Source organism: Trichechus manatus, unplaced genomic scaffold (genome assembly GCF_000243295.1).
Source record: "Trichechus manatus latirostris isolate Lorelei unplaced genomic scaffold, TriManLat1.0 scaffold00008, whole genome shotgun sequence".
NCBI lineage: Eukaryota > Metazoa > Chordata > Mammalia > Sirenia > Trichechidae > Trichechus > Trichechus manatus.
In genome coordinates, this window is record NW_004443944.1 from 12,119,650 (window position 1) to 12,146,414 (window position 26,765).

Sequence of the window (26,765 nt, forward strand, 5' to 3'; positions counted from 1 at the left end):
CACTAAACTAATGAATAAACGAGCAAAACATAGTTTAAATGTTGTTCTTTTTTTTTTAATTTGGTGGCTGAGCAATAAATTAAATACATCAAGAAATCCATTTCCTGTTTCTCTTTCTTCTAAGAGATAATCTGAGTAAACGCAAGGAGCAGGTAGCATTTTGCTTATAACACACTAGCTCACATGTTAAATGTTAAGTCCATCACAATGAAAGTGAACGTGTCACTCCCCTACAACAGGGAATAGTTACCATGACTTTTTGTCTCATTTGTGCTATTAATCCTATCCAGAAGGCTAATCATGTTTCAGTCGAGCATCCTATGCTTTTATGACAACGATCAATATATGAAACTATTGACTGAGCCTAGGTCCCTAATTGAAATTTACATCAGATTATGTGATTGAACACATTGTCATTTCCTGTGTAGACTAATGACAGCTATGCAGACAGGAAGTCTGAGTTCAAAGAAAGATTAGCGCTAATGATAGATGGACTCAACAGACTACGCGAAGTTTTTCTGAAAAAAGGCAAGAGAATAAATGGCTTTCCCGGCCATTCAGTGTCTGTCACGACTACTCAGCTCTGCCATTGTAGCACAAAAGCAGCTATAGACAATACATAAATGATGGGTGTGGCTGTGTTCCAATAAAACTTTATTTACAAAAACAGTGACGGGTCATATTTGGCCCATGGGTCATAGTTTGCCAACTCTAGGACTAGGGGTTTCCAGGGGTCAGGAGAGCAACATACATGAGTAAAGCAAGTGGTGTGTTATACAACTGGAAATGGGGGAGTCTGGCGCACTGGGTAGCACACACTCTCCTAAGGAGGGGGCTTCTGCTCAGCCATGGGGGAATGTGAGTTCAATGCTCCCAGATCCTCTAAAAAAAAAGTCTCGATTTCCTGCTTCATTTATGAAATACTGGCAATACATGCACATTAATAAATAAATAAATAACCTGGGAGGCCTGTGGGACAGGGGTTAAGAGCTCAGCTGCTAACTAAAAAGGGTCAGCAGTTCAAATCCACCAGCCGCTCCTTGGAAACCCTACAGGGCAGTTCTACTGTGTCCTATAGGGTCACTATAAGTCAGAATCATTTCAACAGCAGTGAGTTGTTTTTTTTTTTTAAATAACCTGGGAGGATTAAACCAACATACTTATGACTCAATAATGCTGTATAGCAAGAAACCACAAAATCCAATAGCTTAAAACAATACCCACTTATCTTAGTTTACAAGCCTGTAGGTTGGTTTGGTGTGTCTTCTGGATATGGCCAGACCCAGCTGAGCTCACTCATGCATCTGTGATCAGCTAGCAGTTTGGCTTGGGGTTGGCTGGTCTAGGATGGCCTCTGTTGGAATAGTTCAGCTCTCCACCATATGGACTCTTACCTCTAGAAAACAAGCAAGCTAGTCCAGGCTTGGTATCATGGTTGTGGCAAGGTTTTGAGAAACTGGGAGAGAGATAGAAACAAAGGGGGGCGGAGGGGGGAGGGTAGGGGGAGATACTAAAAGACCTCTTGAAGCCTAGCTTTGGAAATACCAAAAACAAAACCCAAACCTATTGCCGTGGAGTCAATTCCAACTCATAGCAACCCCACAGGGTTTCCAAGGCTGTAAATCTTTACGGAAGCAGACTGCCACATCTTTCTCCCGAGGCGCCACCAGTGGTTTCGAACCACCAACCTTTCAGTTAATAGTCAACCGCTTTAACCACTGTGCCACCAGGATTCCTTAGCTTTGGAAATAACATCCTATCATTTCTCTTCATTTTATCGGCCAAAGCAAGATACAAGGTCAGCAAATATTTAAGGGTTGAAGAAATAGACTCTACCTCTTAATGCGAGGAGCTTGCAAACGGTGTGGATACAAAGATGAATGGAGAATTGGGACCACTTTATACCAATCTACCACACGCTGGGAAGGAGACTTAATCCAACAGTCCAGTGGTTCTCAAACTTTAGCATACATCAGATTCACCTGGAAGCTTGTTAAACTACAGACTGCTGGGACCATCCCCAGAGCTGACTCAGTAGGTCCAGGGTGGGGCCCGAGAATTTTCATAACAAGTTCTCAGGTGATACTGACACTGCTGGTCAGGAGACAATGCTTTGAGAATGACTACAACAGACTGACTTGCAAATTAAGAAATTCTGAAGACAAAAAAGGATTTATTGGGTTATATATCATATTTGGGTCAAAGCCAGCCTGGGCTTTCTTTCTGTGACAACTTGCCCAACTCTTCAAGTCACTGCCTTCTCTTTGTTCACCTCTGCCTTGGATATTGTCATTATTTTTATTATCATCATTAGTAATGATTATGAAGATTGAGGCTTGACAAGGTGTTCAACATTCTGTCCAAGTCATATTAAAAGCAATGCTCTGCCTGAAAACTCATAATACGACTCTTAAATTAAACCATCACTATTAACCAAGCCATTAATCTCCCGAGAGGTCAAATGTGTCCTATGAATCACACAGGAGTTCAGTGTTCCCAGGTGAGAGCTCAGCAAGTGCATCTACATTTTCCTCAATCTAGACAGATGGCTTTTATTATTTCTCTTGTTGGTCCCCAGAAGGGACAATCTCTATAGCAGTGACATGACACTCATTTCTCTATGTAACATACTACATAGCAGATTCCCCTAATTATTCATTCCCTCTACCTATATGCCTTGTTCTCAGACCATGTACCTTTATGGAATCCCCCTCATTGAGTTTTAAGGTCATGTCCTTGGCTTTTCTTGAACAATGCAACAAGGAACTATTCCATAAGTATCACTCTCTGTTGGCTGTTTAACTCATCTATCCCTTCATGCCTATGTGTGAGAGGCCTTCCTGAATTCAGGTTTATGAAATGCTTTGCAACCTCTTAGGATTTGCCATTCTTTGGATTTTTATGATAATGAGAATTATAAAACCGGTTATGCCACCCATCCCCTTTTCTCATTTGCTACCAGGAAACTCAGCCAAATTTGAAGTTTAATTGTAATTGAGCTTTGTGATATGCTTCCTAAATTCTTCTTTGATAGGTTATTGATTTTATATTTTAACTCCTGTTTTCCCTGATCTATTTTTATTATTTCAATTTGTTTACTGCCCTTTTTTGGCACTACTCCATTTCCATTTGCGACAAAACAAATTACAAACAATAGAAACACATTCTCCATCATCTCATCCCAAGTAAATTAGAACATTAGTTAGGGACTGCTCAATTAACTTAAATTCTCAATTACACTTTTTGGTATGTGAGGAGGTAGGGTCGTATGGGAGGAAATAACAGATGCCTCCATTTTGGGGAAAGAAGCAGTGGACCTCAAAAAAGCCCATTTTTATGGAACATGTGGCTATTTGTTTCCATGAACAACTGCCTCCTTTGCCATGAGACCAGAACTCGATGGTGCCCATCTACAGTTACTGAACATTTTGATCAAAGATTCTATAGAAGAATCCTGATCAAAAGGGGGGATGTGGAACAGAATTTTTAATTCTCATGGAATCCAGAGTTTCTGGAGCCATGGAGACTACATGAACCCCTGAAACTATTTCCCTGAGATAACCTTTAAACCTTAAATCAAAAATATCCTCTTAAGTCTCCTTTAAACCAAACAAAAGTTTAGCTTAATTAGTAAAGAATGCCTGCCTTGAGCATTGTGCTCTTTTAAAGAATGATCTATGTGGGATCAAACTGACAACAGCAACTAAAAGGTTAGATAGGAACCTTACGGGGTAGTGAGTTTATGTCGATGGGGGAGTAACAATTTGACAAAGGAAGCTGAGAATGGTTGCACAACTCGAAGAATGTAATCCATGTCACTGAATTGCACATGTAGAAAGTGCTGACTTGGTGCATATTTTGCTGTGTATATTTTCAACAACAATATTAAAAATTTTAAAAAGCCCATTTTTATTTCACAGCACCCAGAAAACTTAGAAAAGCAAGAAGCAGAAATGGAAGTAAGCCCGTGTGACTCTGAAGCACCTTCTCTTCACCACCACACTCCATGAACGAGAGTTCACCTGTGATACAGCAGAAACTCTGGAATGTGGCCGGCTCTGCCCCAGCCAGGCAGGGCTCAGCGGCCTCCTACCTTTCACAGCACTGCCACTTTCCGACATTCAGTGCCAGATCACTTGGGAAAACAAAATGTTCTGGATAAAAAACATGGTATCGTGTTGTATTACCCAGATGCAAGATCTATGAAGTGCTTATGAGGTTAATGGGGAACAGAGCCAGCACAAACAGGAAAGAAATTAAAATTTAAAAAAATACACCTGTACTCTTACTGTAATAAAATCCAGATAAGAGTGAGGGTTTTTTGGTCAAAATAGTGCTTAGATAATCTCAAATGAAAAAGTGAGTATTTTAAGCATTGAATATTCTTATGATGGTCCCCTTTTAGATAAAAACCAACCAAGCCAGTTGCCGTTGACCGGTGACCCCATCTGTGTCATAGTAGAACTGTGCTCCACAGGGTTTTCAACAGCTGATTTTTTTCAGATCACTAGGCCTTTCTTCCAAGGTGCCTCTGGATCAATTCAAACCTCCAACCTTTTGGTTAGTAACTGAGAGCATTAACCATTTGCACCACAAGGACTCTAGTGACCACATATGCAGAAGGTCAAATACCCCATAATTTTTGTTCATCTCAAAATACATGTGCTTCCTAGACCATTTAGTATGCACACCTTTCAGACATACTTCTTTCTAAAGCTCACTCTGTCATTTCCCAGAAGATGGGCAGATGATGACAGCCACGGAGTGATGTAATGAGCTTGGCAGATGGAAAGAATGTAATTGCAGGCGAGCCTGGGGGATTGGGAGAGCCAGTCATTGCAGCAGACGAGTGAGCACAAATGTGCAGTGGGGGTGGTCTAGAAACTTCCTCCTCATATTACAATCCCTTGTGGCTCATCTCCGCTCAGGGGATGGAGAGCCACAGGAGAACATAAAATGACAAGGTTTCCCTTTCTGATTTAAAAGTCATTTTTGAAACATTTCCTTAAGAAATTGTGGGGAAAAACTCATCTCTCGTTAAACATGATGGGAAGGGTTTAAGACATTCTTTCTCCATTTGCCTTCTCATTATGGAAAATGAGGCAGCCTGTGTCAGTCAAGTATAAACTAAAAGGTCAGTTCTTCGGCAAGGAGGCTTTGTAACAGGTTAGAAAACATGGCGATGACACCACCCACCGCAAACTCCGAAACATCGCTCCGGCTGTCACTCTGCTCCGTACAACAGGGCTGCATTTTTTTTTGAAAAAATGTTTCTCTTCTTTCTCGTTGTTTAGACTCTGTCTTATACTTGTTGTTGTTGTGTGCCGTGGAGTCAATTCCAACTCATAGCGACCCTGTAGGACAGAGTAGAACTGCCCCATAGGGTTTCCTAGGCCGTTGCCTTTACAGGAACAGATCGCCAGGTCTTTCTTCCTCAGGGCTGCTGATGGGTTCAAACCACTAACCTTTTGGTTGGCAGGTGACTGCTGCCAGCAGGGTTCCTCTCTTATACTTACCATCAGAAAATGTGAACCTCATCTTGTCCCTAACCCAAGAAATCCAGCCTTGTGTAGACCCGCGGTACAGGTTAGCTAATTCCTGCCATCCAGCTCCAGACACGTCCCCTCCAGAAGCCTTTCTATAACACTCATTTGGCAGGACAGTGTTATCTGGAAATGTGTGTTTGCCTGTGAGTGTAGGTGGGTGCAGGTGGGTACAGATGGGTGCAAGGAGCCCTGGTGGTTCAAATGGTTAAGTGCTCAGCTGCTAACCAAAAGGTTGGTGGTTCAAAGTCACCCTGCAGTCCCATGGGAGAAAGACCTGGTGATCTGCTCCCGTAAAGATCACAGCCTAGAAAACTCTATAGGGCAGTTCTACTATGTCACATGGGGTTGCTATGAGTCAAAAATTGACTCAACGGCACCCAACAACAACAACAGACGGGTGCAGGTGAGTGTAGACAGTGCAGGTGAGTGAAGGCGAATGCAGGTACGTGAATGCAGGTGAATGCAGATGGGTCTACATTTCTAACAAGCTTCCAGGTAATGCCAATGCAGCTAGTCTAAGGACCACACTTTGAATAGTAAGGGTTTAAACCGCAAGGATATTGATTGCTTTCTTAACAAAATATCAGAAGTAGATGGTCCACGGTTGGTCTGTTGGCTCAGCCTCTTGGTCAGCATCTGACGCTTGAAAGAACTTGATATATGTTAGCACACATATAATATAACAAATAGAATGGAATATTATGTAATGTAATATATATAACTCATACACATAACCTATATCCTCTCATATGTAAGTACACATTAACGTATATAATTATTCTACACATGTGTATACATAAATTTTAACAAGTAGCACTGCATGGTCACTGACCAATGAGAACAGATGAAAGCTATAAATGAACAGGGAGGCCATAATGGTGTACACTAATTGCAAAACCTTTACTATATGTACATATATACATGGACATATGCATAAATATACACATAAACATATTGTTGTTGTTATTGTTGTTGGGTGCCATCCAGTCCATTTTCGACTCATAGCAAACAGAGTAGAACTTCCCCATATGGTTTTCTAGGCTGTAATCCTTATGGAAGCAGATCGCCAGGTCTTTCTCCCACAGAGCCATTAGATGGGTTAGCAGCTGAGCACTTAACCGTTGCACCACCAGGGCTATGTATGTTCACATATACGTGCACATATACATAAATATGCACATAAACATATGCACGCGCATAAACCAGTATGTGTGTGTGAGAAAGAGAACAAAGACAAGAACCCAAAAGACACTCACTCACACCTTGCACCTATCACAGTCTCCCTATTCTGACAACAGCACCAAAGCATGGCCCCTATTTGATAGATTGCTATGGTGATGTTCCTTGTTATCTAACCCAAAAAGAGTAAAAACCATCTCTGCTGGCCAGATCTGGCCCACAAATAAGTTTTGTTTGGCCTGAACAGGGTTTTAAGCGTTCCTTAAATTTAAGATTTATTGCTATCATTTTGAAACAAAGAAATTTACTGTGAAAATCCAGGTTTCAGGCATCTCTCAAAAAATCAGAATCATGAGAAATGCTGATCCCACACTCACATGGCCGTCCTCTTTAGAGGAGATAGGAGGTCACCAGTTGTCCTGCCTCCCTCTGTCCTCCCTCTCTCCACCTACCTGGCCCCTGGAGGCTTTTAGAGTTTTTAAGCCTTGCTTGAAAGCTTCTGCATGTTTTAACTACAGTTCTTTCCCCTTTTATGCTTAGGACAGAAAAGTTCTAGCTACTTTAGTCAGATTCTGGGAGGCAACTACACACACTCCATCTCCCACAAAACGGACCCGTTTCCTTGCAGAATTCTGCTTCTTCCCATCCCTTTATGGCCCCTGGTGGCGCAACAGTTAAGCACTCAGGTGCTAACCAAAACACTGGTGGTTTGAACCCACCCAGTGGCTCCACAGAAGAAAGACCTGGCGATCTGCTTTCACAAAGATTACAGCCAAGCAAACCCTATGGGGCAGTTCTACTCTGTCACATGGAGCCACTGTGAGTCAGAATGATCTTGATGGCACCCAACAACAACACAGCAATGTCTGACTTGGAATACAGTGACAGACACCACTCCCAGTATCCCAGATCCAAATACCCTGTGGTTTTGTACGAGGATAAGGTCCTGCCATTTATTGGTTCATCTTTGATGTCACCTAATATTTTGTTGGTCTTCCAGGCCACCACCATGCAGTAGCCCAAGGTCTACAAGAAAACCACCACTGTGCACAGAAGAGCCGCTGATGGATAGGAGTATTGCATCTTCTCTTCCCCTCAATCCTCCTAGTCAACAGTGGTTGTCCAAAGAAGTAACCCTCAGAGGCCTGGTTGTCGGCCTTTATCTTGATATCTTTATGATACCATATCTGGGTGTCAAAACTCCCAAACATACATGTTTTCCTTTTCATTGTAATCCACTAAAATGGCTCTTAACTGCTACCTGGAAATACACAGCTGCTTGAGATGAAGCAGCTCTGGCTAAAATGTTTATGAATTTCAAGCAAGGTTAAGCCAGGTCCTACAGGTAAGTGACAGATATGGATACGAGTCAGGTGTCTGGGGATGATTCTAGGTCCTAGTACATCATCTGTAAAGAGTTATGTTTTCTAAACTTAGCAGATAAGAAAGGTCATCTGGAAAGTTTGTTAAAGCTATGTCTTCCCAAGGCATTCCTGCAGAGAGTCTCACTGAAAATAATGGAGGATGGAGCCTGGGTGATGCCCCAGGTGATTCTGATCATCAGCTAAGGCTGGGAAATGCCCATAAAGGGCAACAGACCCCAGCCCTGGCTAAGCCTCAGTACCACCTGGGTGCTCTTTAAGCATTCCATCCTCAGGTTCATTTGGAAGCCTGCCTAGGGCAGTGCTTCTTAGAACTGAACATGTATACGGATCACCTGGGATTCTTAAAAAAACACAGATTCTGATTCAGCAAGTCTGGGGTGGGGCCTGACAGTCTACATTTCTAACAGATGCCCAGGTGATGCTGCTCTTGATTGTCAGCCAAGAGCAGCTACATAATTTGTGGGGCCCAGTGCAAAATGAGAATGCAAGGCCCGTTGTTCAAGAAGCAGGGGAAAATGTCTTCCTTTTTCTGCAGTCTCCCTCTCGCCATCTGTCGCAGTGTGTTTTCATTTGCTTCTTCATGTTGCGCTCTCCTGGGCACTGGAATGATACTTCATGTTGCGCTCTCCTGGGCACTGGGATGATACTTCATGCTGCGCTCTCCTGGGCACTGGGATGATACTTTATGTTGCGCTCTCCTGGGCACTGGGATGATACTTCATGTTGTGCTCTCCTGGGCACCAGGGGATGAGGCTCCCACCAGGGTGGAGGGAAGCAGTGGTCACTAGGCAGTTTGGGGAAGCAAGTGGCCAAGAAGCCATCCAGGGAGGTGGACAGGCAGCAGGAGCTGAGATCAAGCTAAGGCTCCAAGACTGTGGCACAACTGATGTCCCATCAGACTTCACTTGCAAAACACAAATTTATAGATAAAACAAAGAATTTCAATATGGCCATAGAGGGACCCCCTTCTGGCAGGTCCCCGTGACTCGTACTGGTTGTACACCCATGAAGCCACTCTGTGGTCTGCGAATCACACTTTGAGCAGCAAGGATTTGAGGTGCTCAAGTATCCATTCATTAAAAAGAAATGACCCCAAACCAGTGGCATCCATAGCATGTTATCTTCTTTGGTTACTGACCCACCCAAGGACACTCTGAGAAATTAAAAATACTGTCTTCTATAAAGGAGTCTTTATAGATAGTTGAAAAAATTGAAAGGCTAGAATGATTTTCTTGTAAAGAATAGCTTTATAAGGTAAGAACAGCATAATTTACATTAAGGCTAAGGGAGGCAGTATGGAATAGTGGCTAACTGTACTAGCTCTAGAGCTGAAGGTTCAACTCTTGTTTCTACCACTTATTAGCCATGTGATCTTGGGAAAATTACTTTACTTCCTTGTCCCTCAACTTCCTCACCTGTTCAGGAGGGATAATGAAGATATCAACATACCAACCACATAGGATCATTATAGGATTGATAAATTAATACCCATAAGAAACTGAGAAAAAGGAGTGAATGTCATCAGCTTTATTAAGATAGAGGCAATAGAGCAAAGTTGGTGAACTATGGGCCCAGGGCCCACCATCTGTTTTTGTAAATAAAGTTTTATTGGAGCATTGCCACACCCAATTGTTTACATATTGGCTCTGGCTACGTTCGTGCTACAATGGCAGAATTAAATAGACTGTATGGTGTGCAAACTTAAAATGTGGCTCTCTGGCCCTTTACAGAAAACATTTGCTGACCCATTTGGTAGAGTATAGAACAGTGGATTTCAAAATCTGGTCTTCAGGAGTCCAGGGTTTCACAATATGTGATTTAACATTCAATTTGTTTAAACTACAGCTAAGTCTTCTTAAAATTGTAAAGAGCAACATGCACTCTTAAGCGTGTTGCAGATCATCCTGTAACACCACTGAGGCCACCCTTGCCCTAACTCGAGCAGCCCGATTAACTCGATTTTGTGCAGACCTTAGAATAAATCTTCTAACCAACACTAGGGACATATCTGAAGTACTTGTAAATGCGTCCTTGTTTGGGAAGCTTGTAACCCTGCCCTGGTCTTTTTCAAGTTCTGGCTGCACATGTCCATTCCCACAAATTATATACAAGTGAGTGACAGACATAGCACATGCAGGATGTCAGCAATTAAACGTCAGGTGAAACCCGGGTGTATCTGCTCAGGATGGGTGCAAGGGAACAGATAACAAGTCATCCGGAGGGAATATTGTTCCATGGTTGTGTTACAGCTAAAGTGCTCATCAGAACATTGATCCACTTGATTTTCAGTTTGGGTATCCCATTTAAAACCACTGGTTTTCTTGCAGAACAGAATTTCAAATTCTCATTGACTCCAGACTTCCCGGAGCCAAGGAGGCTGGATGGACCCCTGAAACTATTGCCCTGAGATAATCTTTAAACCTTAAACCAAAAATATCCCCTGAAGTATTCTTAAAACCAAACAAGAGTTTAGCTTAACTAGTAAAAAAAAAAAAAAGTCTGCCTTGAAATTTATGCTCTTTTAAGAACTATCTATATGGGATCAAACTGACAACAGCAATTTGAAAGATTAGATAGGAACCTTAGGGCATAGTGATTTTATGTTAATGGGGAGGAACAATTCGGAAAATGAGGATGAGAATGGTTGGCAACTTAAAGAATGTAATCAATGTCACTGAATTGAACATGTAGAAACTATTGAATTGGTGTATGTTTTGCTGTGTATATTCTCAACAACAACAACAAAATGAATAAATTTTTTTTAAAACACTGGTTTTCCTTCTATTCACAGTATATATTAATAGATATGGCAGGTGTCTCCTGATGGCCAGACTTATGGATCAATTGTTGAACTTCAGTTTCAGCTGTCCTGGACAATAACTCACTAACTCAACAAGGTGCTCCCCCAAAATGACTTCCAGGCATACCCTGCAGCCTAATTTTTTACTATAACTTTTTATTTTGAAGTAGTTTAAGACACAAGAAGTTGCAAAAATAGCACAGAGACTTTCATCTACCCTTCACCCAGCTTTCCCCAAGGGTAATGTCTTACACAACCATAGTACCTTGTCACAATGTACCCGGTGAAATTGACGTTGGTGCAATCCTAGTAACTTAGGTACAGACTTTATTCAGATTTCACCTGTTTTTTTAATATTTTCCCCCAGCCTGTATTTTGTCTTATAATTTATTTCCTAGCTGTATTTTTTAGTAGACTTTATTTTTCAGAACAGTTTTAGGTTTACAGAAAAAATTGTGCAGAAAGTAGAGAGAGTTCCCATTTATCCTCTTCCCCCTGCACACTGTTTCTCTATTAACATCTTGCATTCCTGTGGTCAGCCTTAAATCGGATCATTCCAAACATATCCTAAAAATTTGGTGAAAATCTGTGCAGGGATTTTCATACACAAAAACCCAAAAGGCAGCTTACCTTTAATTTCACAGGTAAGAAATATAGGCAGAACTAGTGTTAGCAATTTACCTTTAAAACAAAAATTGCCCACTGATTTTTATTCTAGCCTTCAAATCAGTTTAATTGAAGAGGTTATTATATTACAAGAGATTCTGTATAAAAGAAAAAAGTTGTCATTTGTAACTACTTATATGCAAGACTTTGAACTTTCCTCTGCTTTACAGTCAAAATAAAAATAGCAAACTAACATGGATGATGAGATTGCTGTAAGACTGGAGGACTCTGTAACTTCTAGTTGCAAAACTAACAATTAAAACAGCTTCCTTGTTCCCACTGACTAACTTTCTAGAAAATAAACATCATGTATATGAAATTCAGAATGAAAAAACTGCTAAATATTACTTGATCTGTCTTAGGATTGAAGTTTCCACATAATATTTTATTTTGAAAAGGGGTAGGATGAGTTAGAAAGAGTTTGTAAACTACTGATATCATGGAAAGAACACAGTTCGGGGCAATTATGAATTCAGATCCCAGTGTATTTCTTAAACTCTCTGGACCTCATTTCCTCTGGCAATAATACCACCTACGTTATAGGAATATTTTAAAGATATGAGAAAATTGGAGAAATAACACTGGAGAACATTTACTGAGGAGCTACTATGTACCAGACACACTGCTAAGCACTTCTGTACATTATCTCATGTAATCCTCCCAACAACTCAATGAGATAAACATTACTATTATCCCCATTTCACAGATGAGAAAACCAAGGGTCAGAGATGATATGTTACTTACCCAAGGTCTCCCAGCTGGTAAGTGGTTGTCTTAGGCTGCGCTCTCTAGAGAAGCAAAACCAGTGAAGTGTATATATATAGAGAGAGAGAGAGAGAAATTTACCGCAAGAAAATGGCTCACACAGTTGTAGAGGTTGGCAAGTCCCAAGTTTGTGGTCAGGCATCAGTCTGGAGGCTTCTCCTGACTCAGGTAGCTGCAGGGGCTGATGAACCCAGGACCAGCAGGTCAAATGGCAGGCCACTAGCTCACAGGCTACAGAGGCTGACAAATCCAAGATCGGTAGGTAAGATGACAGGCTGCTGGCTCACAGGCTTCAGAGGCTGAAAAATCCCAAGATCGGCAGGCAATACAGTAGGCCACTGGATCCCGTCCCAAGAACCACTGGTCAGTTGATGATCCACAGCAAGCAAACAAGCTTTTCCAGAACATCCACATATATTGGGTGCAGGCCATACACCTGAGGAAACTCCCTTTACAAGTGACTGGCTGATCACATCAGATCACATCATGGAGGTGATTACATGGCATGGTAGTACTACGACACACCCTAAGGGATCACCTGTATTCCAGACAAACTCCTCTTTACCTACATTATGTAGCATCAATCTGATTTCCCCTTGGTAGTGAGGATCAATCACACCAGCAAATATGGTAACTCACTTCTTTGCCAGTTGATCCAGGGGCATGAGGACCCAAACTGGCCAGGTGGCATTCTTAACTTCCAGTTCAATGGAATCAGTGTTGTGTCTCCAGATAGGAGCATTCCTCCCTTTGGAACTAAAACTTTAAGACTTGCAGAGCATTGGGCCACAGGGACAGGAAGCAAAATTTTTGCAAGTAGGTCACTAGGGGTAATAGTGAGTGGTGCCACTCCCATTTCCACCCCTTGGTTTCTGGACCCATGAATCCTAGCAATGGGAGAAACAGCACCATACACTGGACGCTGGTTTAGAGCATATACAACTTCCTGAAGAACACTGCCCCAACCCTTTAAAGTATTGCCACCTAGCTGGCACTATAATTGTGGCTTTAAAAGGCCATTCCATGGTTTTATCAAGCCAGCTGCTTCAGGATGATGGGGAAAATGGTAAGACCAGCGAATTCCATGAGCATATACCCATTGCCATACTTCATTTGCTGTGAAATAACTCCCTTGATCTGAGGCAATGCCATGTGGGATACCATGACGGTGAATAAAGTATTCTCTGAGTCCACAGATGGTAGTTTCAGCAGAAGCATTGCATGCAGGGAAGGCAAATCCGTATTCAGAGTAAGTGTCTATACCAGTAAGAACAAAATGCTGCCTTTTCCATGATGGAAGTGGTCCAATGTAATCAACCTGCCACCAGGTTGCTGGCTGATCACCTCAAGGAATGCTGCCATATGGGGACTCAGTGTTGGTCACTGATGCTGGAAGACTGGACAGTCAGCAGTGGCTGTACCCAAGTCAGCGTTGGTGAGGGGAAGTCCATGTTGTTGAGCCCACGCATAACCTCCATCCCTGCCACCATTGCCAATTTGTTCATGAGCCCATTGGGAAATGACAGGAGTGGCTGGGGAAAGAGGGGGGTTTCCACAGAAAGTGTCATCTTATCCATTTGATTATTAAAACCCTCCTCTGCCGAGGTCACCCTTTGGTGAGCATTCACAAGAGACATGAATATCTTCACTTCTTTGGCCCATTCAGAGAGGTATATCCACATACCTCTTCCCCATACCTCCTTCTTACCAATTTTCCAATTGTGTTACTTCCAAGTCCCTGACTATCCAGCCAAAGCACTGGCCACAGCCCAGAAGTCGATATACAATCACACATCTGGCCATTTCTCCTTCCAAGCAAAGTGAATCACCATGTGCACTGCTCAAAGTTCTGCCCATTGGGAGGATTTTCCTTCTCCACTGTCCTTCAGGGAGGTCTCAGAAAGGGGCTGCAGTGCTGCCACAGTCCACTTTTGAGTGGTGCTTGCATATCATGCAGAACCATCTGTAAACCAGGCACAAGTTTTCTCTTCCTTGGTCGACTGATTGATCATAAGAAACTCCCCCTGAGACCATAGGTGCAGACTGGGAGGGGGAAGGTATTGTGATAGGAATGGAGACTATAGGCAATTAGGTCACTTTCTCATGCAACTTACTTGTGCCTTAAGGTCCTGTTTGAGCCCCATCTGGTATATAACACTTCCATTTAATGATGGAGTGTTGCTGTGCACGTCTGACTTTATGAACGTGTGGATCAAACAACACCCAGTTCATGACCGGCACCTCAGGCAGCATGGTGACTTGAGGGCCCAGGGTTAGGCATTCAGTCTCTACTAAGGCCCAGTAACAAGCCAAAAGATGTTTCTCAAATGGAGAGTAGTTATCTGCAGAGGATGGCAGGCTTTGCTCCAAAATCTTTAGGGTCTGTGCTGTGATACGCCAAGAGGGGCCTGCCAAAGACTGCAAACAGCATTTCTATCTGCCACTGACACTTCAAACACCATTGTATCAGCCAGATTATATGGCCCAAGTGGGAGAGCAGCTTGTATGACAGGCTGAATCTGTTGCAGAGCCTTCTCTTGTTCTGGGCGTCACTCAAAACTAGCAGCTTTTTGAGTCACTTGAGAGATAAGCCAGAGTAGCAGCACACCTAAATGAGAGATATGTTGCCTCCAAAGTCCAAAGAGGCCCACCAGGTGCTGTGCCTTCTTTTTAGTTGTGGGAGAGGCCAGATGCATTAACTTATCCTTCACTTTAGAAGGAATATCTCAACATGCCCTACACCACTGGACCTCTAGGAATTTCACTGAGGAGGAAGGCACCTAATCTTTGTCAGATTAATTTCCCACCCTCGAGAACACAAATGTCTTACCAATAAGTCTAGAGTCATTGATACTTCTTCCTTACTATGTCCAATCAGCATAATGTCATCAATGTAATGGCCCAGTGTGACATCTTGTGGAAGGGAAAGGCGATCAAGTTCCCTGCAGATTAAATTATGACATAGGGCTAGAGAGTTGATATACTGCTGAAGTAGGACAGTGAAGGTGTATTGCTGGCCTTGCCAGCTAAAGGCAAACTGCTTCAGGTGATCCTTTGAAACTGGAATCGAGAAAAAGGCACTGGTCAGATCAACAGCTGCATACTAGGTATGAGGAGGTGTATTAATTTTCTCAAGCAATGAAACCACACCTGGAACAGCAGCTGCAATTGGAGTCGCCACCTGGTTAAGTTTACGATAATCCACTATCATTCTCCAAGATCTGTCTGTTTTCTGCACAGGCCAAACAGGTGAGTTAAATGGGGATGTGGTGGGAAACAACACCCCTGCATCCTCAAAGTCCTTGATGATGGCAGTATCTCTGCAATCCCTCCAGGAATGCAATATTACTTTTGGTTTACTATTTTCCTAAGTAAAGGCAGTCCTAATGGCTTCCACTTGGCCTTTCCTACCATAAGAGCCCTTACTCCACATGTCAGGGATTCAATGTAGGGGTTCTGCCAGTTGCAGAGTATGTATATTCCAATTATGAACTCTGGAACTGGGGAAATCACTACAGGATGGGTTAGGGGACCAACTGTACCCACTGTGAGATGGCCCTCAGTTAATACTCTATTAATAACCTGACCTCCATACACCCCCACTCTGACCGAGGGGCCACAGTGACATTTTGGTTCTTTTGGAATTAGTGTCAGTTCAGAGCTATTGTCCAGTAATCCTCAAAAAGTCTGATTACTTCCTTTTCTCCAATGAACCGTCACTCTCATAAAAGGCCATAGATCCTTTAAGGAGGACTGGAAGAAAGAAAAATACTATAAATTTTTGGCAGTACAGTGGGGTCCTTCCTCAAGGGGACCTGGCCTCCTCTTGATTCAAGGGGTCATGAGTCTGTAAACTGGATCAAGTCTGGGAATTAAATGAGGGGCCGTGATTCTCTATTCTGGTGGTTCAAGTTAGACTGCCATTCACTTGACCTAGAATTCTTCCACTTGTACAAATCAAGTAAATACTTAGTAGATTTCCCATCTATTTCACTCCTAGGGACACCATGACAAAGTAGCCAATGCCATAAGTCCATACCAGTCAGACTATTCTGATTAATGCTTTGACTCTGCTGTCCATTACAGTAACAATGCCCACCTTGTCTTTGTTGATTGAGTGCTGCCACTTGGCCCCTACCACCACAGGGTCCAATCAGCTGCACTGTAGTTAGGTGCCTTAATTCATTTAGGGCAGTTCCCACTGTCAAATCTGACTTACATAAAATAGCAATCAGAGCAGTCTTCAGGGATACTGGGGTTCCCTTCACAAATTTGTTCCTCACTGTTGTGGTAAAATGTGTGTCCTCTCGGCACTCCAGGTGTGGGTCTAACTGAATAAATCCACTCTAACGTGCCGATATCCCTAAGCCTTTGGATACCTTCTTCTACAGTAAACCAAGTAGGTCTGCTACTTCAACCTGAAGTAATCTATGAAGTAATCCATGCTTAATCCATGCATAATCCACTCGCAAACCATGCTTCAGCAAACCAACCAAATAAACTATTAGATCCTTTCCTAACCTCTCAAGCTGAAACACTGAATGAAGAATCTGTGCTTAGTGGGCCCATATCAATAAACTCAGACTTATCCAACTTTATGCTCCTTGTACCATTACCCCACACCCTTAACAGCCATTCCCACACATATTCTCCAGGTTTGTGTTTGTACATAATAAAAAAGTCAAGCAGTTCTTTTTGAGTGTAGCATTACTTCCTCCTCAGTCACACTTTGTACTTTACCTTTTGGGTCTCACTGGGATTAAGTCTAGTTATAGGTCTAGAGGCAAAAATGGGTAATGAGGGTGAGTCCTGGGAACATTCATCAATGTCTTGTAAGGCATCTACCTCAGGCAATGCCCCAGGCACCACATCGGGCAATATTTCAAAGACTTTTTAGGCACAGCTGGGTTAATCTCATCAGATGGAGGTGGAAGGGATAATGGTTTTATTCAGGAGGGTGGCTTAGCAGACAAGGATGGAGTGAACTCTTCAGATGGGAGTAATTAGGGCTAGCTTTGTTGGCAGGAATGGTTCAATGGAATTTCCTGGCTCAGTGTCCCAGACCTCTGATTATCTGCCCATATGTCCCCATCCCAAGTTTCAGGATTCCTTTTCTTTCCAATCAATGCCCTCACTTACCTTCACACACCATTCAAAGTTGGGAATTCAACTGGTGTTGTAATTCAGCCACTCTTACAATAGGACTCCAGGTTTGGATTTTGACAATAACAGCTGTATTACTACAAGAAATAAGGCTTTCTTTCAGGGCACAAGTGGTATCTTTGAGGTCTTTTATGTGGCACTTAAGCTATGACTCTGAAGCCCTGAGTTGATCTCTTTATTTCACTTCCTTGTCTAGTGAAAGTTGGACCAACCAACTAGCTTCCTTATACTTCTCATTCTGACAAAACTGTAGAAAAGTATCAAACACATGATCACCCAGAGCCTCGCTTCTCACCAATACTTATCTATCTATAGTGGTATTTTGTGTATTAATATTGCCACCTCACACCATGGATTAGCAGAGCCCTTCTTACAACTGAAGGCAGAGTCATCAGCACCTTTAAGACTAGTCAGACTTGAGAACCAATTTAGAAAATTCGTCCTTAAAATTTTGCTTCTCTAGAACCACTCTTGGTACCAAATATCTTAGGCTGGTTCTCTAGAGAAGCAAAACCAGTAAAGCATGCATATATAAAGAGAGACTTATCTCAAGGAAATGGCTCACAAGGCTGTACAGGCTGGAAAGTCCCAAGTCCATGGGTCAGCCATCAGTCTGGAGGCTTCTCCTGAGTCAGGTAGCTGCAGGAGCTGATGAACCCAAAATCAGCAGGCCACTGGTTCATGGGCTGTGGAGGCTGACGAATCCCAAGATTGGCAGGCAATATGGCAGGCTTAAGTCCCAAGAACCCAAGGTGAGATGATGACAAGCCAAATGCAGGATCCCGGGCAAGCAAACAAGCTTTGCCAGAATGTCCACACCACCAAGGAAACTCCTCTTACAACTGATTGGCTGATCACATCAGATAACATCATGAAGGTGATTATATTACTTATGGGAGAGCACAAAATGGAGGACAATTACATTAGATCACAAAACGGAGGATAATTACATATTACTGAGAATCAGGGCCTAGCCAAGTTGACATATAACACTACCATAGAGTAAAGCCAGGATTTACCAAGGCCAATTCTCTAACCAAGGGGTTTAAAAGCCATTGCCATTAAGTCAATTCCAACCCACAGTGACCCTATAGAACAGGGTAGAACTGCGCCATAGGGTTTCCTAGGCTGTGATCTTTATGAAAGCAGACTTTCACATCTTTCTTCCGCAGGATGGCTGGTGGGTTTGAACCGCCAACCTTTTGATTAGAAGCTCAGTGCTAACCACTGAGCTACGAGGGTTTGGGGCAAACAAGGGGTGGGCAAATGTTTTCTGTAAAGGGCCAGATAATAAGTACTTTAGGCTCTGTAGGCCATATGGTGTCTGCTACAACTACTCAACTCCGCTGTTGTAGCAGGAAGCAACTATAGATAACACGTAAATGAACGGATGTGGCTGTGTGCTAATAAAACTTTATTGTCAAAAACAGGCGGTTGGCTGGATTGGGCCCACTAGCTGTGGTTTGCCAACTCCTGCACCCACCACAAACTTAGCCTACTTCTAATAATGTGTATCGAGTGCCTAGCATATGTCTGGAGTCCCTAGGTGGTGTAAACAGGTAGTGGGCTTGGCTGCTAACTGAAAGGTTGAATGTTCAAAGCCACCGAGAGGTGCCTAAGAAGAAAGGTCTGGTAATCTACTTGTGAGAAATCAGCCACTGAAAACACTATGGAATGCGGTTGTACTTTGACACACACAGGGTGACCACGAGTCAGAATTGACGTGATAGCAACTGGATTTAACATGTGTCTGACCACACAATAAGAGTGGAATAAATAGTTTTCACTAATATTATTGACGATCATTATGAAAATAATAACAAACTCTGGGTCTTTGATTATACTAACGGCCGACTCAGGCTGTCAGTTTTTTCTGTTTGTTTTTATTTCAGACCTACATTCATTTCCTGGGCAGAAAGGCTTCTTTATGTAATTTCATCTTGCTGCCATCCAAGAGGGGGCTGCTACAACAAAATCCTCCTCTCTGATGGGATTGAGTCAATCACATGTACAATACGGACTGACTTCTGCTTCCTGCTCAGGCAGGCGTGGACATCTGCATCTGCCCCCGGGTCACAGAACAACCAGCCGCTGCCACGTGCAGGCAGCAGTCCACTTACGGATTGCCGCCTGATTGTCGTGGGCTGGGGATGCCAAAATGTGCATGCACTGTTGTTAATGTGCCATCGAGTCAATTCTGATTCATAGCAACTCTATAGGACAGAGTAGAACTGCTCCATAGGGTTTCCAAGGCTGTAATCTTTACGGGAGCAGGTCGCCAGGTCTTTTCTTCCAGTGAACAGTTGGTGGGTTTGAACTGCCAAACTTTCAGTTATCAGCCAAGCGCTTAACCATTCATTGCACCACGAGGGCTCCTTGTGCCTGCACTACATGTCAGCAATCAGGAGCCCAGCAAACGGAGCCCAGTCTAGCCTGATCAAGAGACAGTCAAGGAACACAAAGGTTGGCAGTCCTTGCACCAGGGTGGGCCTGGCCTGGGCACAGGTGACTCCTAAACCACCGAAGGACAGAGTCCGATTCAGTCGAGGATGATGCTGCAGTACAGCCTGTGACCCCACAGGTCAACTCCAGCCGTATGTAACAGGAGTCAACGGAAATTGCGAAACACTTGTTTTTAGACTGAAGAGCAGTGATGAGCCCCCACAGGATCTGTGCTACTCAGTTTTACCCGCTGCACTTTCTGAAAGCAAGCACCAGCCAGCAGCGTCTTCCTTCCCCCAAAGTTCAAGGGGTGAGATGGGAACACAGGCAGTAAAGAGACCTGAATGTCTATGGCTTGTAGGGGTCGTAATTCTTCCCCACAAAGTTACCTTTCCTGTTTCTATGAATTACTCTTACATTCTTGTAAGAGATATGCTTTGAGGTATTTATGGTGCATTCAATTCTGCTATCATTGATTTATTGAACGAAACCAGCTCAAGGATATGATGGAAAGGCCCTAATTCCAAAAACTCTTGCATTGCAGCACGAAGAGCATTTTCTGCCCTGCTGGCCTCCAGCAGATGACCAGCAGAGATAAACAGAGGGCACTCCACTCTCTGTTGCAATGTGCTTGGTGATGTGAAGGAATCAATCAGACAAAAGCAGATTATTACAGTGTCTGCGAGAGATCAAACAGTGCTGGCATCCGCACCCACACACGCCTGATTTACAGGCGCGCTGATAAAGTGCTGCAGCTCCCTGTCAGGAGAACATGACAGCTCCTTGAGCTCTGTGGATAAATTATTGCTGAAGCCCATGATAACATTTCTCCACCTAGCAACCAAACATATCAGGATGTGGCTTTTAGTACTAGGAGCCAAATGATACAAAGACGAGACGCCCAGGAGCCGTCGGAGCTCCAAAGGCATATTCTAAGATGGAATAGAAAATAGCAGCCTCATGAAAACATACCTGAAATCTACGAGTAATTAATAACTTTGCACAGGACCCCGAGACCTTGCCTATCCATGGAGGTACAGAAAGGAAGGTTCTCTATTTTGTAACGAATCTTGCTAGTCAAAAGCATCCTTCCATTGAGCATTTACGGTCCCTGGGTGATGCAAACGGTTTGCACTCATCTACTAACCTAAAACGAAGGCAGGAAGGGACGGGAAAACTGGATGAATGGAAACAGGGACGCGGGTGGAGAAGGGGAAAGTGTTGACACATGGCAGCATTGGCAACCAATTTCACAAAACAATTTGTGTATTAACTGTTTAATAAGAAACTAATTTGCTCTATAAACTTTCATAAAATCACAATTTAAAAAAAAAAAAAAAAGGAGCCCTCGTGGCACAACAGTTAAGCACTTGGCTGCTAACCAAAAGGTTGGCGATTTGAACCAACCAGCGAATCCGCAAAAGAAAGACCTGGCGATCTGCTTCCGTAAAGACTACAGCTAAGAAAACTCTATGGGGTAGTTCTACTCTGTAACAGACGGGGTGGCTACGAGTCAGAATGAACTCGATGGCACCTAAGAAAAACACTAACCTCACCCAGTGGTGCTGTGGAAGAAATGCCTAGCAATCTGCTTCTGTAAAGATTACAGCCAAGAAAATCCTATGGAGCAGTCCTTCTCTTAACACATGGGGACTCCATGAGTCAAAATCGACTCAACAGCAAAGGGTTTTTTAACTGAGCATTTGCTCTATGCCAGCAACTATGCTGAGTGTAATGCATCCTATTGTGAGCCCACAGCACGGAGAACCTACATGCCTAGTGATAATGAAGTGACTTTAGGTCAATGTGGACCATAGAATTAAACCACATTGAATCCCACAGTAAGAAAAGCTACCCCCTTTCCAGTTCTCTATTGATTTTCCCGATTACATCAAGGAGAAAGTCTCACTGTGGTACTAGTGTGTCTCAAACACCTCTCCAACATTTGCTAATCTCTTTTCTAAACAAAGAAAGTGCAAATGCGTTCAGCTAGAATTTGTAAAGCCAGCATTGTTCTGTTTTCACTGGTTTCATTTTTAAACACATCATTTACTTATGGCAAGTGATACTGACGGGTATTTTCAACTGACGGAGGCGATATGAAGTGTCTTTTGAAAATAAATTTATTTGAGATATAAGCCTCCTGGCATGGGCAGAAAGTTTTGTCTGCTTTGTTCACTACTATATTCCCAACACCTCAACAGCACCTAGGCGAACAGACAATCAGTAAACAGTTCTTTAATGAAATTAATTAAATAAAAATATTAAATAATAGTACAAGTGGTGCTTAGATACGGCAAAATTTATGACAGGTATACAAGATGGTATGGAGATACGGTAAAAAAATGTGAAAGTGATGTTGGTGTTGAGGAACACTGCATTATCTCCCTTAATAGTCACTGTAATCCTACAAGGTAGAAATTATTATTTATTGTTTGGATAAGGAAAATGATGCTCCAAGAAGTTGGGTAACTCATTCAAAATCACTAGCCTGCATGTGGCAGAACCTGAACTCAAGACTTGAGTTTCAATCTCAGAAGTGGGCTCTGAGCTGCTCCGTTCATCTTCTTCCCTCTCACTTAAAGAATTATGGTGTGAGGTAGCTGCTGCTGTCCCCTTTTCACATAGAAGAAACTGACTTCAATGAACTTGCCCAATATCATGCAATGACAACGTAGCAGGGCTGGGATTTGAACCCTGCTCTGCTTGGCTGACCATTCTCCAATAGACTAACTTGCCTTCAAAAAAACTTGCTCCAATTTTATATGTAAACTGCTGGAAATTATATTTAAAATGGTAGATAATTCAAAATATTTGGTCACACTTGCCCTCAGTGTTTTAAATGTATTCCAGAGAATAGACCCATCACTCAATTGCTAAAACAGGAAGTTAGCTCAGCACTAAAGTAAATTTGAGACATCACTACAATCGCCAAGGACAGTGGCCAAAGGTAAAGATGATAGCCTCAATGATGCTTATTTTAGAATCATACAAATAGCCATTTGCACAGATGGAAAAATCAAATCCTTCTTTTACCTTTTTCCTGCAGGTATCAAGATAAGCAACTATTATAGGTAAAGAGGAAAGAATCCCAAGAATCCCCTTCTTGAAAAGGGAAAAAATTAACAAAGGGGCTAAGAATCTTGTTAAAGTATAATTTTCAAAAAGTTAAAAACATGATTCTCATACAAAAATAGAATGAACATGTGTCAAAATTTTATTCAACTTGTTAATTAATGAAGGAACCAATATTATGGCAAAGGTGATTCAAAGGAAAATTCAAAAAATGCAGTTTATATGGTAAGTTAGTTAAAGGAATGCTGGATGAATTTGCTAAAAGATTCAAAACTAGATAATGTCCTATAGGGCCATTAACCTGTACCGTATTTTTACACAAATAAAGCGTACGTTTACATTTTTTTGCCAACCGTGCCCTGTCCCCACACTCCACTATTTTCATGAGCATGCTGTGCTAGTTTTTTTCACAGCAACATGTAAACAAAATTAGCAAAAAGCACTTACAAAAATACCTGGGGGGAGCAGTTGGAGAAAAAAAAAAGTACACCTTCTCACTTATCAACTGTCTCGTTATCCAGTATTTTGCATTTATGACAATAGTAAAAAATCTACTGACTACTTTGTGCATTAACAACATATGTCTGGCAATAACGAACGCCGAGGTGCAAGGCGAGATTAACGCTGGCTTTGATAGTTAAGGTTATGTGTCAACTTGGCTGGGCCATGATGCTCAGAAGTTTGGCAGTTATGTAATAATGTAATTTGGCAGTTATATAATGATGTCATTTGGCAGTTATGTAATGATGTAATTTGGCAGCCATGTAATGAGGTAGTCATCCTCCATTTTGTGCTCCAAAGTGGTCATAACACTGATTTCACATAACAACCTGGTCTTTGTAACCTAACCATGTCGATAAATGAGGAAAGGGTGTATAACACATGCATTATTTGCATAAAAATATGGTAACTGGGGTTATTTTTCTCCCAGACAGAAATATGCAACTTAACATATAGCTTCAAAGTGTCTGTGTTCTAACCAAATAGCAAATAGCAAACTAAACACAAGTGCATTCTCCCAGAAAATTATATAAATCTTGGGGGACTCTGATCAATACTAACACTGAAAGGATGTGGAGTCATCCTGCTTTATTGCAATTTTTGGATAATTTTTCTTAACAATCTCATCAAGTTTACACTATTATTTTTGTGCCTTAGAGAAGAAAGCCCTCAATAAGATGGATTGACACAATAACCACAATGATGGACTCAGACGTACCAATAATCGTGAAGACGGCACAGGGCCTCGCAGTGTTTCGTTCTGTTACACATGGGGTCTCCACGCATCAGAGCCAACTCGATGGCAGCTAACAACAACAAAGAATGTATAAGAATGCAGACGTTTTTACTAAAATTCTGATTCACAATGTTTGCAGTGTGGTCCCAGAAAATGTGTTTTTAAGAAGCTCCCCAAACGACTGTCATGCTGATAGCCGACAATCATATATTAAGAAATGGTCAGTATAAGTGATTTAAGTCATACTTTTTGGAAGATGTTTCAGTTAAAGATGCTCTCGACTTAAGAGAAATAAAAACTTAAGCTGGTTTCAAGAATGAAGAAACTTTACCTAGCAACAGAAAGATAAGAGGTAATGTGGGCTCCAGGGTGGGCTGATTCAGGAGCTCAGTGATGTCATCAGCAAAATGGAATCTGTCCATCTCTCTCTTCTCTGCATCCCCATGGGGTTATTGACAAGATGGCTATAGCAACTCCACGTGTCACTTGCTGGTCCAATATATAAAGGAAGAAGAGAAACTTCTTCCTGTGGCAAGTCTCTTCTCAGAAAAACCCCCATCCCAGCAGACTTCCTCATTGGTCATAATTACATCAAGTGATCCTTCCTAAGCCAATCACTGGCAAGGAAGATTTGAGAGGGAATACCTTACCCCAATCCTGCTCACTGAAGAACTAGGGTACGGTTAGCTTTCCTTAAGGCAACTGGTTGTGTAGAGAAGCTGTAATATCTGAACAAAATAAGAACTCTATTAGAAGAGAAACAGAAGGGGTGTGGATTAGCAACTGACAGCGTCCAGCATTAGACGGCTTAGAGAAGGAGTTACAAGTACATCTTAAAATTAGGCTGCATCAACAATCTGTGAGAAATAACGCTGACGAAATGGTAACCTTCAAGAACACTGCCAGCCAGACAGAACAGAAAGGTTCACAAACCAAATTAAGATGCTTGAATCACAGTGTATCCATTTAAAACACATACCATTAAGCAAGGGGAAAGAGATGAGTAGGTTAACACACATAGGAGAGAGTGCAAGAGGATGGAAGTACCACACCACTTGAATCACGGGTTAGGAAATGTTCATCCGAGCTCGCTCTGCTGCATCAGCCTCCCTCCACCACATAGTGTGGTTACAAGAACCAGAGTTAAGGTTTGAACAAGGGGGCCCACAGACAGAAGGTGCCTGGAGCCAATGACATATGCTTGTTCTATCACAGAGTCACAGGGCAAACATGCCTGGCCACAGCTGTGGCTAGACAATTAGCCTGCTAAACACCTATGGGTTTTATCTGTATTTTAGGGGCAGAGTACATGTGGGGACAGAAGAGGACCCTACTGGCTGTCTCCAGTCAGTGGCTGATTTAAAAATGACATAGCTTTAGCCCCAAGATGGCATGAACATACATTATGACTTGGTCTTTCCATCCCTTTCTATCTATAAGCAACACTCTTGTTTGTTCCACCATATGTACCATTTTTTCTGTTATTCTTACAGATGACCAACTCACTTTCTATATTTAGTACATCTTAGGAATCTCACCTATGTCTCATAAGATTCTTTCTTACTTGTTAGTTATTCACTAGCTTACTTACCATCTATGCTTCAAATTTCTTATGAGTCTTATGATGGTTAAGGGGGTGTGTCAGCTTGGCTGGGCCATGATTCTCAGGGGTTTGGCAGTTATGATATAGTTTGTCAGTTATGTAATGATGTAATTTGGCAGTTATATAATGTTATATAATAATGTATAATAATGTAATCACTTCCCTGATAAGATCTGCTATATATGGTTTTGCTTCTCTCAAGAATCCAGCCTAAGACAAGTCTCATCCATCCCATTTGTTTTGTCTCCTCCAGCAAAACTGAATATTCTCAAATAATACAGCAAACTCACATCACAAACGACCAAAAATGTTGTGATGAGAGGGAAAGAAAGAGGAAGGAATGACTGATAGATTAAAAGAGACTTAAGGGGCTCTGGTGGTGCAGTGGTTAAGAGCTTGGCTGCTAACCAAAAGGCTGGCAGTTGGAATCCACCAGCCACTCAATAGAAACCCTATGGGGACACTCTACTCTGTCCTATAGAGTCACTATGAGATGGAATTGACTGGACCTCAACGGGTTTGTTTTTGGTTTTGGTTTTCATGGGTCGCGATGGGAGGTGGAAACACTTGGCCTCCGTTTTTGGCACAGAGAAAGACAAAGTCAACTGTTCATTTTATTTCAAAATTGGAGTGTGTTGTCATGGAGACAGATGCTCTCGGTTGCACAATAAACCAATCTTTAGCCAGACCATTTGCCCTCTTGAATATTTACCGTAACCCTCAAAACTCTTCCCAGTTTGCTGATGGTTCGTGCTGTGCAGTGAGCGATGTGGAGATGCAGGAACACTATGATGAATTTTTGAAGAAGGTTTTCACGGAAACGGAGGAAAAAGTATGAAGTTGAGGAGATGAACGTTTGCGATCATCTTGGAGACCATCTAGGTGGAAATGTCTGTCAAGTTTC